Below are 15,563 nucleotides of genomic sequence, written 5' to 3' on the forward strand. Positions count from 1 at the left end.
CCACCCACCTCCAGCCCAAAGCGAAACCAGAACCCAATTCCAGGGGTTGTACTTTCTTACAGAAATGGAGTTGGGAAGGGGGTTTGGGGAGAGATATCTGATATGTTCAGGTCCGTTCTCGTCCCCCTACTGATTAAGAGAAAGAAAAAAGAAAAAGAGAGGAAGAGAGAGACAGAAAAATAAAAGGAAATAAAGACCAACAAAGGGGGAAAGAAGAAAGGGGGAAAGTCCCCCATCTTCCCCTCCACCACCCCTACAAAACGATTTTCGATTTTTCGGGGTTTAAACAGAGTAAGGGAGAATTCTAATGATTTCTTACAGCAATAAACAAGGTGAAAGGAAAGGAACGTAAAAACAAACCCGATACTACTTTCAAGGATGTATGTAGCCGGATTTAGCTTGCTTTTATTTTTTCCTGGTGGATTTTGTTTAATTTGTTTTGCCTAAATCGTCAGGCTTATGATCACACATCGAAGTCTTGGATTAACTGCGAAGCACTCCTTCTGTTTGCCGCGGCTTTGGTGGAAATATAGGAATAATTCTTCTCTGGATTGCAATACAATGCGGAAGATTTTCTTTCTCCGCTTCTAATCCAAAAGAGGGGAGGGGAGGAAAGCAGAGGGGAATCCATCCATTCCCGGCGTGTTTGCGGGGGGTTAATGTTGGCGTGTTCGCTGGGGGTTAATGTTTGCCTTATGACCAAGTCTCTGGGTCCGTGCCTCTCTCCATTTTCTCTTCCTACCTCAAACCCAGCAACTTAGAAAACGGCGGTAGCGGGAAAAAACCCGCTGCTTTGTTCTCCCGCCAAAGGAGCCAAAAGGGACAAACTGCTGCCCTCTGGGATGATTATTTTAATTAAAATAGGATGTTAATGATGACGATTGTGATGGCGATGGCATTAGCAATTACAATAATTGACTAAACAAAATCCTTTCAACCCGAGCTAGGGCCCCACTAACCCGGTCCCCGCCAGAGCCCAGATTCGGCCTCGGTCTCGGATGCGATGGGTACCAGACCCAAGCGGCAACCTCGCTCACCCAAAGACGGGGCGGGAAAATCTTCCCTGGAGGTGATCCCGAATGTCCCCATCCGAGGCGCGAGGCCTGGTGAATGTGCCCATTGTCCTTTCGCGGCCTCTCCCTCGGACCCCGGCGGCCGCACCCACGAAACTGACCAGAAATGGACGAAGCCGGAGTGCAGCGAGAACCGAAGCCAGCAGCGACCGGCTCGAAGGCGCCGGCCTCTGCGAGCGCTGCTCAGCTTCAAGCCCGGAGGAGCCTCCCATTCACCAACGAACCCCTCAAACACCGAGGCACACGCGGGCCTCTGGGCAGAGCAGCCGCCGGCCCGGCTCTGTCCGCCCATCCAAGCCAACAACTGGCTCCCGAATACATCATAATTTGGAATAAAATGTGAAATCCCGCTCCCCGCCCCCATGCCGCCGCCCCCACCAGCGCCTCGATCTCTCGCTCGCCCTCCCCCCTCTCCCGCCCCCAGCAATTTGCAAACGCACCTCTAAAGGACACAGGCACACAGGCACACAAGTCACTGCGGACAGGACCACACAGGGTCCAGCCCCACAGAAGGGCAACAAACAAGCACCACCCAGCACTGCTCCAGAATCCGACTTGGTCAGCCCTGCACACTGCCCAGCAGGACACAACGAAATCGGTTAAACGTATCGGCTCACGGACACACAATCCAACACAGTCGGAATCACACACGCCCGACATAACGACGACACCACCCAAACACAGTCGCAGAGGCCACACACCCCCCAACACAGAACCAGATCCCTGCTGAGAACGCCAACGGAGCACAATCGTACGCAACGAAGAAAACGCAGAAGGGCCTCGAAGGGTCCACATCTACACACCCCAACCGCGCAGGCACACCACACTGGGACACACAGCCTGTCGCCAAGAAGACCACACTCAGAAGCAGCCAACGCCGCCCACAGCTCTCATGAACGCACTCTCACAATCCCACCGCATGCACACAACCACGAAGAAGAAATGAAAACCAACCACCGCCTCGCGCATTTCTGTATATTGCGTAAGGAAAAGGGGGAAGGAAGGAAGAGAGTCTCCGAGGCGGGAGGGGCGGCGGCAGCCGGGGCGGTGGCGTCCGTGGAAAATGCCCCCCCATCGAAAGGAACCGAGGGAAAGGGAGCGAAGACCTCTTTTGCGGACGTGGGGAAAAAGAGGAGGAAATTGATGAGGAATTCGGTGGGAGGCCTCGGGTTGCTTTTCCCCTAGAAAAAGGCCAGAATGCTCACGTTTTTCCGCTACGGGGGTAGGCGTGTGGCCATTTTGAGGCCCGGTCCTGAGCGGCGGCGGCCCGGCCCCTCCCGCGGCCCCCGCTCCCCCGCCTGCGCCGCGCCCGCCCGGCCCCTCCACCGACGCGCTCTAATCCCACTCACGTTCCAGGCCTCGTTAGCATGGGCCGAGGCGCGCCGAGGCCGTGTGCGCTGCGGAGATAAGGCAGTGCCGCGGGTCCGCCCGCCCCCGATAAGCGCCTCGGCCATTATGGGCCAAATGATTCATTTTAATTTGGCAATTTCACCGGAGGGAGTGGGGACTGGTTGAGCGGCGCTAGGACCGGCTCCGGAACGCACTGCGGGGAGCGTTGGACGCGCTGTCTAGGACCCAGTAGATCCAGCCCCCATGTCGGATCCCAAGGCCTCTCAGGAACCCCGGCTCCCCACAACCTCAGTCCCTTGACCTTCCAGACACCTTTCTTCAGCGACTCTCACCCCAACACTCTGTCCCTACCTCTGAAGATCACCATGATATCAAAATCGTCACCTCCCAGCGCTTCTTTCTTATTCTTCCTCCAGTGTCCCAGACACCCAGATTTCAATGGGCGGTCTCCTATCCCAGAAAGCTCCCCAGCCCTTCCCTACCTCTTCACCCCGTTCTAAAATAAAGCCGGTACCTCAAATTCATGGGCTCTACGGCGGCCTGGCAGAACCCCTGTCAACAAGGATATTAAAATGCCCATTCTGCTGGGTTTCAGGCTGAGCCCAGAGCCCAGAAACACTGCTCCCCACATGGTATTAAAAAAAAAAAAAAAAAAAAAAAGTTTAGTCTAGCGACTGAAACACTATTCTAGGCATTTTACAAATACTAACTAATCTGCTCTTCATAAACAATCCTGAGAAGTTGGATCCCCAATTTACAGAAGAGAAAACTGAGGCACAGAAAGTCAAGTAACTTTTCCAATGATACACAGCTAGTGCTTGATGGAGTCTGCCTTAGAAGGAAGTTTGGCACGGAGTCTTCTCTGCAACTCAGTTGATGAAGAGGGGCAGCCAAAACCTAGCTAGGGACAGAGACCTGGGATCAACTCATTGCAGGGACCAAGGTCTTTACTGTGGGGCAGGAATCTGAGTTCAGTGCCGGCTGGATGATGCGCCCAGCCCACGGAGGGTCTCTGGGTTCATTCTTTCATGGTGGAGTGGAAAGAACACACGTTCGAATTTTAGTCACTGATCTCTGAACCTCAGTTTTCTCATTTGTAAAATGGGGAGGTAATGTCGACGTCACAAAATTGTGAGAACTAACTTATATGACCTTTAAAAGGTGGTGGTGAGGATAATAATGTACAGAAAGTCCATAGCCCATAGCCCAGGAAAACAGAATATGCACTTGCATGGGAGTTCTGGTTACCATCATAGAGAAAGAAATTAAGACACAGAGAGATGTGACTTAGCCAAAACTTACAGTAACCCAAAGGAAAAGCCAGGACCCAAACTTTGGTGTCCAATTCCCAGTCCACAACTCTACCCTCCATGCCAGGCTGATTTCTCCTTCTGGTATCTCTGCTTTTGAGCTTTTGTTGGCGCCTGAGAACTGGGGAAAAGCCCCTACTCTGGTAACAAACTGAGTCCCAGTCAAAGATTGAGCTGAGAGCATGGCCCCAGTCTGGGATCTAACTTTTTCTTGGTCATCAGGATGATTTCCTGAGAAGATACAGTTAAATCAGTGCCGCCTGTCCCCTCTGTTCCTCCTGTGCTCTCTGAAGGGTCAGGCTGTCATGGGGATACAGATAACTCTCACAGAATCAATCCCACCTCCTAAGAAAAAGTCTAGTTCCTCCCTGCCATAAGGCCTTTGCTTTTGCTTGGCTCCATCACTGAATAGAAAATGACAGTCATATAATTCTGAGTGTGAAACACAACTCTGCCATTCCTGGGCTATGGGACCCTTGGACAAGTGATTTCATGTCTCTGAGCCACTGTGAAAACAGGCTAGCCATTCCCATCTAGAAGAGCCCAGGTGGGGACTGCTTCTCTGAGAAAATGAGGCCTGGACTGCGATCTAAGAGTGAAAGTTGGGGGTGCGAAGAAGGGGGCTTCTGCCAAAGCGTGAGTATCCAGAACCTTCCAGGTGGGCTGAGGAAACAGCTGGACCAAGGGCTAGAACAGAAGGGCGGTAGGTTCGTGAAAAGAATAGAAAAGTGTCCAGTATGGCTGGAGCATGCTTGTGGATAAGTTAAAGGATTTTTTGGCATTTTTTTGTTTGTTTGCTTTGAAGGTGGGGGTGGTACCCTGTATAGAATAAGATTTGCATTTCTAGAAAGTTCTTTGGCTGAAGTGTGGAGGGGAAAGACTTTGGGAGGCCAGTTCTGGAGCCAGTGCAGTGGTTAGGGGAAGGGGATTAGAACTTGGACCACCATGCTGGCAGAAGAGATAACAAGAGGCAAGTGAAGATGACATGTATTTGGGGTATAAAACTGGGTTTATAAGAATTGAATTTGGGCCAGGCATGATGGCTCACGCCTGTAATCCCAGCACTTTGGGAGGCCCAGGAAGGCGGGTCACAAGGTCAAGAGATCGAGACCATCCTGGCCAACATGGTGAAACCCTGTCTCCACTAAAAATACAAAAATTAGCTGGGTGATGGTGCATGCCTCCAGTCTCAGCTACTCAGGAGGCTGAGGCAGGAGAATCACTTGAACCTGGGAGGCAGAGGTTGCAGTGAGCTGAGATCATGCCACTGCACTCCAGTCTGGCGACAGAGCGAGACTCCGTCTCAAACAAACAAACAAAAAAAAAAGAATTGAGTTTGGGGGGATGAGGGAGAGGAAGGAATCCGGGAAAACCCCTGGGTTTCTGGCTCTCCTGCAGAGCTAGTGGTGGTTACTCTTGGAGATGGGGAACGTGGAGGCCAAAGGGACCTGGGGAGGGCTTATACATTTGGTTTTGAACTCCTTAAGTTTAGATGCCTGTAAGGCACCTGCAGACTGTTGGATTATTTTACAGTGCATTAAATGTCCCCAGCCAGCACCTCCAAGGCAGGTGTCCTTTCCTGTGGTGAAGGAATATGGAGAGGTGGAAAGGCGTTTGTCAGCCCTATGGCAGAGGGTGTGCCCAGGCCTCTGTCTGTGGGGCAAGGAAGTGACGTTCACTAACTCCCCAATTCCACGCATTTGTTCTCTGCCAAGCTCCAGGTTCTGACAGTCAGGCAGCCACTCCCAACCTCATCCCCCAAACCCCTGCCAGGGGCTGGGGGCTCATGACGTCTACACCGGCCCCCTTCCCTGTTTCCGATGGTCAGTGGAAAAAAGGAAACTGCGCGCTAAGCGGGGCTCTGCCCAAAATAGCATCTGGTGCCTTTCGGTCAGCGAGTTGTCCGAGCGTCCATGAGAGAGTGACAGGCCAGGAACCAGCCAGGAAATGCCACCCCTCCTCCACTCACCCCAAACGGAGGCCCCAGTCGGGCAGGAAACCCGGAGCGCCTGGGGTGGGGGTGGAAAGGAGGGAGGGGAGGTTGAGACCCAGACGGGTAAGTCTGGAGTCTGGAACTGGGGCAGCAAGAACAGGGGACAAGAACAGGCTAGGTAGGCTCTGGCCCTGAGGCCGTTGTCCCCCCCCACCACCACCACCAAAGGTTGGGTTCTCCCTAAACCCCAAAACTGAGCCTCTTACCATTTTTCAAGTGTTTCTGCCTGCCGTCTCTGAGTACCGGACTATCTCTGAGCTTCTCCACTGAGTTTGTTCTCCAGAAAGATGCCGTGCATGCACTCTGATAAGCAGCCAAGTTTATTTTTAACAAATACATTGCAGTTACTGTATGACAAGTACTGTCCTAGGCACGTTATAAGTATTAATTCAGTTAATCCTTGCAAGAACGTAATGAGGTAGGGACTACTCCATTTTGTAGGTAGCACAGAGAGGTTGAGCAACTTGCAGAGAACACCCAGCAGGTAAGTGGTGGAGGCAAAATTCACACCTACGGCAGTCTGGCTTCAGGCCACAGTGCTTCGAAGGCAGCAAAGCAAGCACAATGATCAGGCAGACCTGAGTTCCTATCCCTGCTCCCTTAGTTGCCAGCTGTTTGATACCAGGCAAATTACTTAATCTCTGAGTTTCACTTTCCTCATTTGTAGAAGAGAGGTGATCATTTTCCATACATAATACTGTTTATATAAGGATTTTTTTTTTTTTTTTTTTTTTTTTTTTTTTTTTTTTTTTTTGAGATGGAGTCTTGCTCTGTCGCCCGGGCTGGAGTGCAGTGGCCGGATCTCAGCGCACTGCAAACTCCACCTCCCGGGTTTACGCCATTCTCCTGCCTCAGCCTCCCTCCGAGTAGCTGGGACTACAGGCGCCCGCCACCTCGCCCGGCTAGTTTTTTGTATTTTTTAGTAGAGACAGGGTTTCACCGTGTTAGCCAGGATGGTCTCGATCTCCTGACCTCGTGATCCGCCCGTCTCAGCCTCCCAAAGTGCTGGGATTACAGGCTTGAGCCACCGCGCCCGGCTAAGGATTATTTTTAATGAGGAAAATTTCGATTTGAGGAAATGTCATTATTTCCCTCTTCCACTTTCAAAGGACTATTCTGTCCATTTTTGCCCTTGTCCCTTGCCCTGGAAGAACCCCTATCCCATCAGTAAGCAGGCCTTAAGAATTCTGAGCTTGAGAGTCACGTCTGTGCTTCCAAACCCCAGGACTGCTGTCAGAATTCTCAGGGATGGAAGGAACTCCACTCTCAGTGGCTCTCAAAGTGGATGGTCAGCACCACCTAGGAACTTGTTAGAAAAGCAAATTCTCAGGCCTCACCCCAGGCCTACTACTACTGCTCTGAGGGTGAGGCTCAGCAATCTGTTTTCACAAGCCTTCCTGGTGATTTCTGACACACACACAAAATTTGAGAACTGCTTCTCTAGTTTACAACCCCCATCTGTAGCAAAGGCCAAAGTAAAATTGTGTTAAGGAAACACCGTGCTTTTTGTTTTTTAGAGACAGAGTTTCACCCTGTCTCCCAGGCTGGAGTACAGTGGTGTGATCTCAGCTTACTGCAACCTCCTCCTCCCAGGTTCAAGTGATTCTCCTGCCTCGGTCTCCTGAGTAGCTGGGACTACAGGTGTGCGCCACCACGCCCAGCTAATTTTTTTTGTTTTTGTTTTTTGTTTTTTTTTTAGACAGAGTCTCCCTTTTGTCACCCAGGCTGGAGTGCAGTGGCACAATTTTGGCTCATCACAACCTCTGTCTCATGAGTTCAAGCAATTCTTGCACCTCAGCCTCCCAAGAACCTGGGACTACAGGTGCGCACCACCACGCTCCGCTAATTATTTGTATTTTTAGTAGAGACAGGGTTTCACCATGTTGGCCAGGCTGGTCTTGAACTCCTGACTTCAGGTGATCCGCCTGCCTCAGCCTCCCAAAGTGCTGGGATTACAGGCATGAGCCACCGTGCCTGGCCTTTTTTGTATTTTTAACAGAGACGAAGTTTCACCATGTTAACCAGGCTGGTCTCGAACTCCTGACCTCAGGTGATCTGCCGATCTCAGCCTCCCAAAGTGCTGGGATTACAGGCATGAGCCACCGCGCCTGGCCTGTGCTTTTTAGTGTTTCAAAGCCATTTTCCTTTCCCTAACCCATGCAGAAGACCAAAGCATGCAGAAGCATGCAGAAGACTGAAGTTGTTTTCCAGACTTACAGAAGAGATAGTGTCTAAGCTTAACTGTCCTCATGAGCAGAGAACCCCAATAGCTCTGCCATCAATGATTTTATTCCCAGAGCTGTTAGAAAAGGACAGAACATGTGCACAGCCACCAGTTCTCTGGCTAGCAAGCATTTGTTGATACTCACTGAGACAGAGCCCTGGCCCAGGAGTACACATTAATACATGTGGACAAGACCCCTGGGCCCCTGAAGGGGACTGTATGTCCTGGGCACTGCCATGTGTGCCTGCACTGCTTCCTGCTTCTGCCTCTGTTCTGTCTTTTGATCCTCCACTATAACCTGCCGGGCCGCTTGTGTGATCCCCACTTTAAAAATGAGGAAACAGGCTCATCTCACCCAGTCACTCACTTGGTATACATCCAAGTCAGCTTAGCCCCAGTGCCTTCTCCATTCCTGCTGATTAGAATGAACTATGTGTTACTTTGGGAAAACTATTTCAAAATCTTGAACACTTTGGATAGCACTGTGATATCCCCTGGTTTCAATCCTTTGACCTTAAAGAAGATAAATAGCCAAAATTATCATGAAAAGATTCTTCAACTTGTATTAAGGAAATATAAATTAAAACCACAATGAGATGCCATGACACATCCACTAAAATGGTTAAAATTTAAAAGACTGACAATACCAAGTATTGCTGAGGATGTAAAGGAGCAACCGGAGTTCTCCAGCAACATTGCTGAAGGAAATGCAAAAATTACTCAACCACTTTGGAGAACTCTTTTGCAGTTCCTATGAATGTGCGGTTTATAAACATACATTTACTGAGATAGCTGAAAAATATATATCCACAAGAACACCTGTACATTAATATTCATAGAACCCTTATTTGAAAAGCAAAAAACAACAAACAATTCAACTATCCATCAACAGGTGAATGGTAAACAAATTGTGGTACATTCATGTAATAGAACACACTACTCAGCAACAAAAAAGAAACAAATTACAAATGCCAGAAACAAACTGACACATGCCAGAATATAGACCTCTCAACAACAGGCTCAGTGAAAGAGGCCAGACACAAAAGACTATTTAGCCTGTGATTCCATTTATATGAAACTCTAGAAAAAGCAAAGATTTTTTTTTTTTTTGAGACAGAGTTTCACTCTTATCACCCAGGCTGGAGTGCAAAGGTGCCATCTCGGTTCACTGCAACCTCTGCCTCCTGGGTTCAAGTGATTTTCCTGTCTTAGCCTCCCAAGTAGCTGGAATTACAGGTGCCCGTCACCACGCCCGGCTAATTTTTGTATTTTTAGTAGATATGGGGTTTCACCATGTTGACTTCAGATGATCCGCCCACCTTGGCCTTCCGAAGTGCTGGGATTACAGGCATGAACCACGGTGCCCGGTCGGCAAAGCTAATTTCTAATGGCAAAGCTCAGATCAGGGGTGATGGAAGAGGATGTATGACTGCAAAGAGGCACAGGGAACTTTCTGCATAAAGGAAATATTCTATATCTTGATTGTGGTGGTGGTTATATGAGTGTATGCATTTGTTAAAACTCAACAAACCATACACTAAAATTAGTACATCTTATTGTATGTAAATTATGCCTAAAAAATTGACTATAAACATTCTTTGTGGCCCCACATCAATCTTACGTTGTCCAGGAAAACTTTTCTGATCAATACGGTCCTCAGCTGCATTGATATCTCCTCCTCTCAGCACTTGCTCTCCTGATTAACATACCCTGGAGCCCTCCGTTACAATCTAACTCATGCTGCTCAGGGCCAGGCACACAGGGCACAAAAAAGGATCTGGAGATAAGGGAGGAACAGAATTAATGGTATTTGAAAAAGTGACAGAGACATCTGCCAGGAAGTAGGGTTATGTCTTCCTGTGACCCTCAGTTTCCCTATCTGTAATAGGAATGGGGTGGGGCAACCACAGGATCTCTCTCTCCCTTTTATCTCTTATCATGTCTTTCACTCTGCTTCTCATCTATGCCATCTCTATTTTAAGCGCATGTGCATTCTCTCTGTCTCTAAGTCTGCTCCTCTTTCCTACCCCTGCCCTGTCTCTCCATCTCTGTCTTTAATCTGCTTCTCATCATTGCTTCCTTCCTCTTTTTTGGTCTCTGTTCAGGCTCTCTATAAGAACTCCAGTTGTGCACGGGTACCCCTATAGAAGCAAAGCATGCCGATTCTCTTGTCACATTCCTGACAGGCTGGACCTGTTAGAAAGTCATAAGCTGGTCTGTCAGTTATATGGGATTGGGGAGACGGGGAAATGAAAAGGGGGGTGGAAAGGGAAGGGGAGAGATTTGGAAAGGCACCGTTCAGGAGGCACACAGGCTTAGCACACTGGATGCAGGGGATTAGGACTCTGCTGGACTCTGACAGAAGCTCTGAGTTCCCAAGAAAAGCCGTGGCAGGAGGCCCTCTCCTCCACATGGCCTGTGTGCCCAGTCCAGAACCCATGCCACAGGACACAGCCTGTAGCTGATTAAGAGCACATGGTTGACTCTCAGGCCACCTTGGACTAGAATGCCTCCTCAACAACTTAGCAGCTGATAACCCTAAGCAAGTTGCATCACTTCTCTGTGCCTCAGTTTCCTCATCTCTAAAATAGAGGTAAAAATAACACATGAGCCTAGGCGCGGTGGTTCACGCCTGTAATCCCAGCACTTTGGAAGGCCGAGGTAGGTGGATCACCTGAGGTCAGGTGTTTGAGACCAGCCTGACCAACATGATGTAACCCCGTCTCTACTAAAAATTATAAAAAATTAGCCGGGCATGGTGGCGTGCACCTGTAATCCCAGCTACTCAGGAGGCTGAGGCAGGAGAATCCCTTGAACCTGGGAGGTGGAGGTTGCAGTGAGAAGGAGAGGCAGGAGAATCCCTTGAACCCCACCTCCCAGGTTCAAGCAGTTCTCCTGTCTCAGCCTTCCGAGTAGCTGAGATTACGGCACCAGCCACTATGCCAGGCTAATTTTTGTATTTTTAGTAGACGGGGTTTCACCATGTTGGCCAGGCTGGTCTTGAACCCCTAACCTCAATGATCCGCCTGCCTTGGCTTCCCAAAGTGTTGGGTTACAGGTGTAAGCCACCATGTCTAGCCTCATTTATTCATTTTATTCCACATTTACTAAGTATCTTTTTTTTTTTTTTGAAACGGAGTCTCACTTTGTCACCCAGGCTGGAGTGAAGTAGTGTAATCTTGGCTCACTGCAACCTGTGAGGAGGACAGTCATTCACCCTCTCTGAAACTCCGTTTCATAGTCTGTACAGTGGGCACGGCCCTTGCTTCTTTGTTTATTTTAAACAAACACTTTTTGAGCAGTAGTGCTGGGCCCTGTGCTGTCTGCTGGGGATGTGAGGGAACCCAAGAGTCCCTCACATCCCCAGGAGACTAAGGAGACTGCCTCAGGAGACTAAGGTGTGTGCCTACTACAGGCTTACAAAAATTGAGAGGAATAGAATAAAATTGTGTACATAAGCTCAGTCCTTTTGTGGCACACAGGTGGGAATCTTGCTTCTCCCAGGTTATTCCCACATTGCCTTTTTTTTTTTTTTTTTTTTTTTTTTTTTTTTTTTTTTTTTGAGGTGGGCTCTCGCTCTGTCGCCCAGGCTGGAGTACAGTGGCGTGATCTCAGCTCACTGCAAGCTCCCCCTCCCAGGTTCACGCCATTCTCCTGCCTCAGCCTCCCGAGTAGCTGGAACTACAGGCGCCCACCACCATGCCTGGCTAATTGTTGTATTTTTAGTAGAGACAGGGTTTCACCACGTTAGCCAGGATGGTCTCGATCTCCTGACCTTGTGATCTGCCCACCTTGGCCTCCCAAAGTGCTGGGATTACAGGTGTGAGCCACCGTGCCCGGCTCCCACATTGTCTTGTTTCCCCACACCCTTGGGGAATTGGGCCCTGCTGAACTGGGTGGCAGGAGGAGGGGGAAGGGTGAACACCAAATGAACCTCCTCGAGGCAGAGAGAGCCAAGGTGTTTGGTTGCCCTGGGACTCCCAGCGGAGCTGAAGGTCTGTCCTCTGCTCCTGTGTCCCTTCCTGCAGCTCCTTCTCCTGTGTCCCTTAAACATGCCCACAGCATGGTACCAATCACACTTATCTGGGTGTCTGTGTACCCCACCAAGACCCTCAAAAACTGGGACCATGTCTATGGTTTGTCTATACCCCAGCATGTCATGGAGGCAGAGTAGGAGCAAATATATGTATGTTTTAAAAATAAGAGGAGCAGGGGCCGGGCGCGGTGGCTCAAGCCTGTAATCCCAGCACTTTGGGAGGCCGAGACAGGCGGATCACGAGGTCAGGAGATCGAGACCATCCTGGCTAACACGGTGAAACCCCGTCTCTACTAAAAAATACAAAAAAATTAGCCGGGCGAGGTGGCGGGCGCCTGTAGTCCCAGCTACTCGGGAGGCTGAGGCAGGAGAATGGCGTGAACCCGGGAGGCGGAGCTTGCAGTGAGCTGAGATCTGGCCACAGCACTCCAGCCTGGGCAGCAGAGCGAGACTCCGTCTCAAAAAAAAAAAAAAAAAAATAAGAGGAGCAGAGACAGAGCTGGAGAAAGAAATTGAGAGAAAGGGAAATCACCCAGCAGGAACCTGGGCCATGAACTTGAAGGAAGCGGGACTGGCTAGCCCTCCCGGCCCTAGAAACCAGCCACAGGGAAATGTGAAAGTACATCCTGTATGTCCTTGTGAGGAGAGATAAATATTTCCATGATTGCATGAACTGTGAGTCCCAGCCCCTTCCTGGGACAGCCCAGGAAATGCAGGCCTTAATGGGGGTTTGGGGATGGGTAGACTCTCCCTATCTCCACAGAGGGTCTCTGTGCTGGGTGGGGAGGTGAGGGCAAGCAGAGGTCTTGGAGAGTTACAGCACAGGCCCCTCCATGGTGGTTTTGGGGGTTTAGAGCAAGTCACTCACAGGAGTGACTCAGCTATGAAACATGAACCTGCTCCCCTTCCAACCAACATCTAAGACCTAGTGTCACTTTATCAAGGTAGGGCCAACGGTTTTGGGGAACTGAAGCACGTGCTTATTTCAACCTGCTGCTCCCAAGGGATAAGGAGGAGAAAAAGAAGGAGAACATAGGCTCTGAAGCCATACAGGCTAGAGTTCAAATCCTGACTTCACCACTTCCTTCATCTGTGTGGCTCGGGCACGTCATTTTACGTTTGAGTCTCCATTTCCTCAAAGGGATAATCCCAATCTGATGGTCAGGTTAAGAGCATGAGATTTGGGCTGGGTATGGGGGCCCACACCTGTAATCCTAGCACTTTGGGAGTCCGAGGTGGGCAGAATCACTTGAACCCAGTAGTTCAAGACCAACCTGGGCAACATGGCGAAACCCCGTCTCTATCAAAAAAAAAAAAAAAAAAAGAGCATGAGATCTGGAACCAGACTGCCAAGATTTGAATCCTTATATTGGCTGTGTGAACTTGGGCCACATTACTTAACCTGTCTGTTCCTATTTCTAGCCTACTAAATGGGAGATTAGAATAGTATCGACTTCATGCAGTTGTAAGGAATAAATGAGTTAACAAATGTAACAGACTTAAGACATAGCAGGTGTGTTCAGTAAAGGTTAAATACTGTTATTACTGCACCAAGTTGTGATGATTAGATGAAGGAATATGTTTAATAATGCTTTCCTTTAAACCCTACTGATCCCCAATGTGGCAAGCAAATAGTATTGGTTCCGTAGCAGGCAGTTTCTGGTCTTTAAAAAGATTTCTAAGAATAGTTTCATTTTCCTTCCCTCAATGTCATTCTTATTCCACCATCCTGAACCAGGAGTTTGTCTCTTGTTGCAGGTCGTTTCTTCTGATTTGTCCCAATTCTGGTAATTCTGAATACTTCTGAGTATCTGCATGTGAAGCTGCATGTCTGCTTCCACTTACCAGGAAAGGCTATTGTGAGGTCTAAATGAGATACTGAGTAGGACTCTGATCAGTGTTAGACGAAGGTGATTCTGCATATATGTGTCCGAGCATGCATACATGCACATCTACAACAGTAGGATCTAACAGCACCTTCTCTTTCTTTGTTATGCTCCCCAGAGTCTAGCGCAAGGCCCCTGACATAGTAGGAGCATTTGGTAGATCTTTTCCATGTAGCTGTTCCTTGGACAAGGGAATCACACACAGTCCCTGCTCTTGAGGAGCTCCCAAGCTGGTTGTAATGAATTCTGTGGGAGGACAAGAAAAGGACCAGAGAAAGGGCTATAGAATTTCTTTTATTTTCTTTCTTTCTTCTTTTTTTTTTTTCTTCAGCCTTGATCTCCTGGACTCAAGTGCCTCAGTCTCTCGAGTAGCTGGGACTACAGGTGCACGTGGCATCATACTCAGCTAATTATTTTGTTCTTATTTTTTTGTAGAGACGGAGCCTCCCTATGGTGCCCAGGATGGTCTCAAACTCCTGAGCTTAAGTGACTCTCCCTCTCAGAATGTTGGGATTATAAGGCATGAGCCACCGTGCCCAGCCTGCTATGAAATCTCAAAGAGGGATAATATCACTTCCACGTAAGGATTCCAGGAAGATTCTTTTAGGATGGGAGGGGAGGCAGAGATTTTCAGGGGTCCACAGGACTTTGAACCCGTAGAGAGTTTGGAGGCATAGGAGCAATGTAAGCAAAGGTAAGAAAGCTGAAGAGTGTCTGTGCGCGTGGGGGATACCTTCCTTTTCTGTCCTTTGTGCTATGTCCGGGAGAACAGAGAGGCCTGAGTTTGATTGCTCAGTACCTAACTTTCTGACTCACATGCCATGGCATATGGTAGTAAAACCTGGAAGGCTGGAGTCCTGAATTCCAGCCCCAGCTCTTGCTTACAACACGGTGTGAAGTTGAGCAGGTCCCATCTCTTCTTTGGACCCCAGGGTCCTCATGCATAGGAGGACTAAGTGATTGCTTAAGGCCCTCAAGCTCTCACACTCTTGGATACCTGATGTCATCTTTCTATTGTGTTTGTGATTAGCCCCTCCCTCACCCCTTCGTGGCCCCAGACCTCCCATGAAGAGGCAGGACACAGAGCTCTCCCCAAATCCATCCTTTTCCTGGAGTTCAGCCTCTGACCAGGAAGTGGGAAAACAGGATTTCCTCTGAGGATGTTCTCTGTGACCCAGACAGTTCCGGTATGGGGAGTGGGGAGGAAGAGATAGGGAGCATCGTCCAGGATTCCAAACCTTGAAGCACCTTTTCATGGGCTTTATGTTTTGAGCTCCTTAGAAACTGAATGCTTAATTCAGAGCTGAAGAAAGACATGTTGGTACTTTGAACAGATATTACTTAACATTGTTGCGGGGAATGACAGAATTTCCTTTTATGAAATATATTAAACACTATATTAAATAAAAAGTGAGGAAATCTCACTTCTGCCTGTGGAAATCCTTCAAAATCTTTCAAAGCCCAACCCCAGTGCTTTCTCTTGCAGGAAGCCTTTCTCTCCTCTGGATTTTCAAATAACTGCTCACATACAATTTCCACACCATCATTTCATACAATCACAGCGTATCAGAGACACTCAGGGTTAACCGCTTCATCTCAAAAACTGGGAAACTAAAAACCAGTGACTTGTCCAATGTCACAGAGTTTGGGACAGAGCAACAGGAACCCAATTGTTGCGGACTCCTAATTTG

The 15,563-nt window shown here is 48.9% G+C and overlaps 1 protein-coding gene across 18 annotated transcripts in view; it reads right to left on the reverse strand.

Moving 5' to 3' along the window:
- The window catches only part of TAL1 (TAL bHLH transcription factor 1, erythroid differentiation factor), a 29,944-nt gene extending 23,930 nt beyond the window's left edge, over positions 1–6,014 (reverse strand). For 2 of the 18 annotated variants that reach the window (XM_030913184.1, XM_030913177.1), the window contains exon 1: positions 1,514–1,870. The gene's annotated coding sequence lies outside the window, so the exon portion shown is untranslated. The other 16 variants (XM_030913181.1, XM_030913178.1, XM_030913175.1 and 13 more) reach the window with 14 other exon arrangements.
- Positions 6,015–15,563: the final 9,549 nt, after the last annotated feature.

This window comes from Rhinopithecus roxellana, chromosome 12 (assembly GCF_007565055.1).
Source record: "Rhinopithecus roxellana isolate Shanxi Qingling chromosome 12, ASM756505v1, whole genome shotgun sequence".
NCBI lineage: Eukaryota > Metazoa > Chordata > Mammalia > Primates > Cercopithecidae > Rhinopithecus > Rhinopithecus roxellana.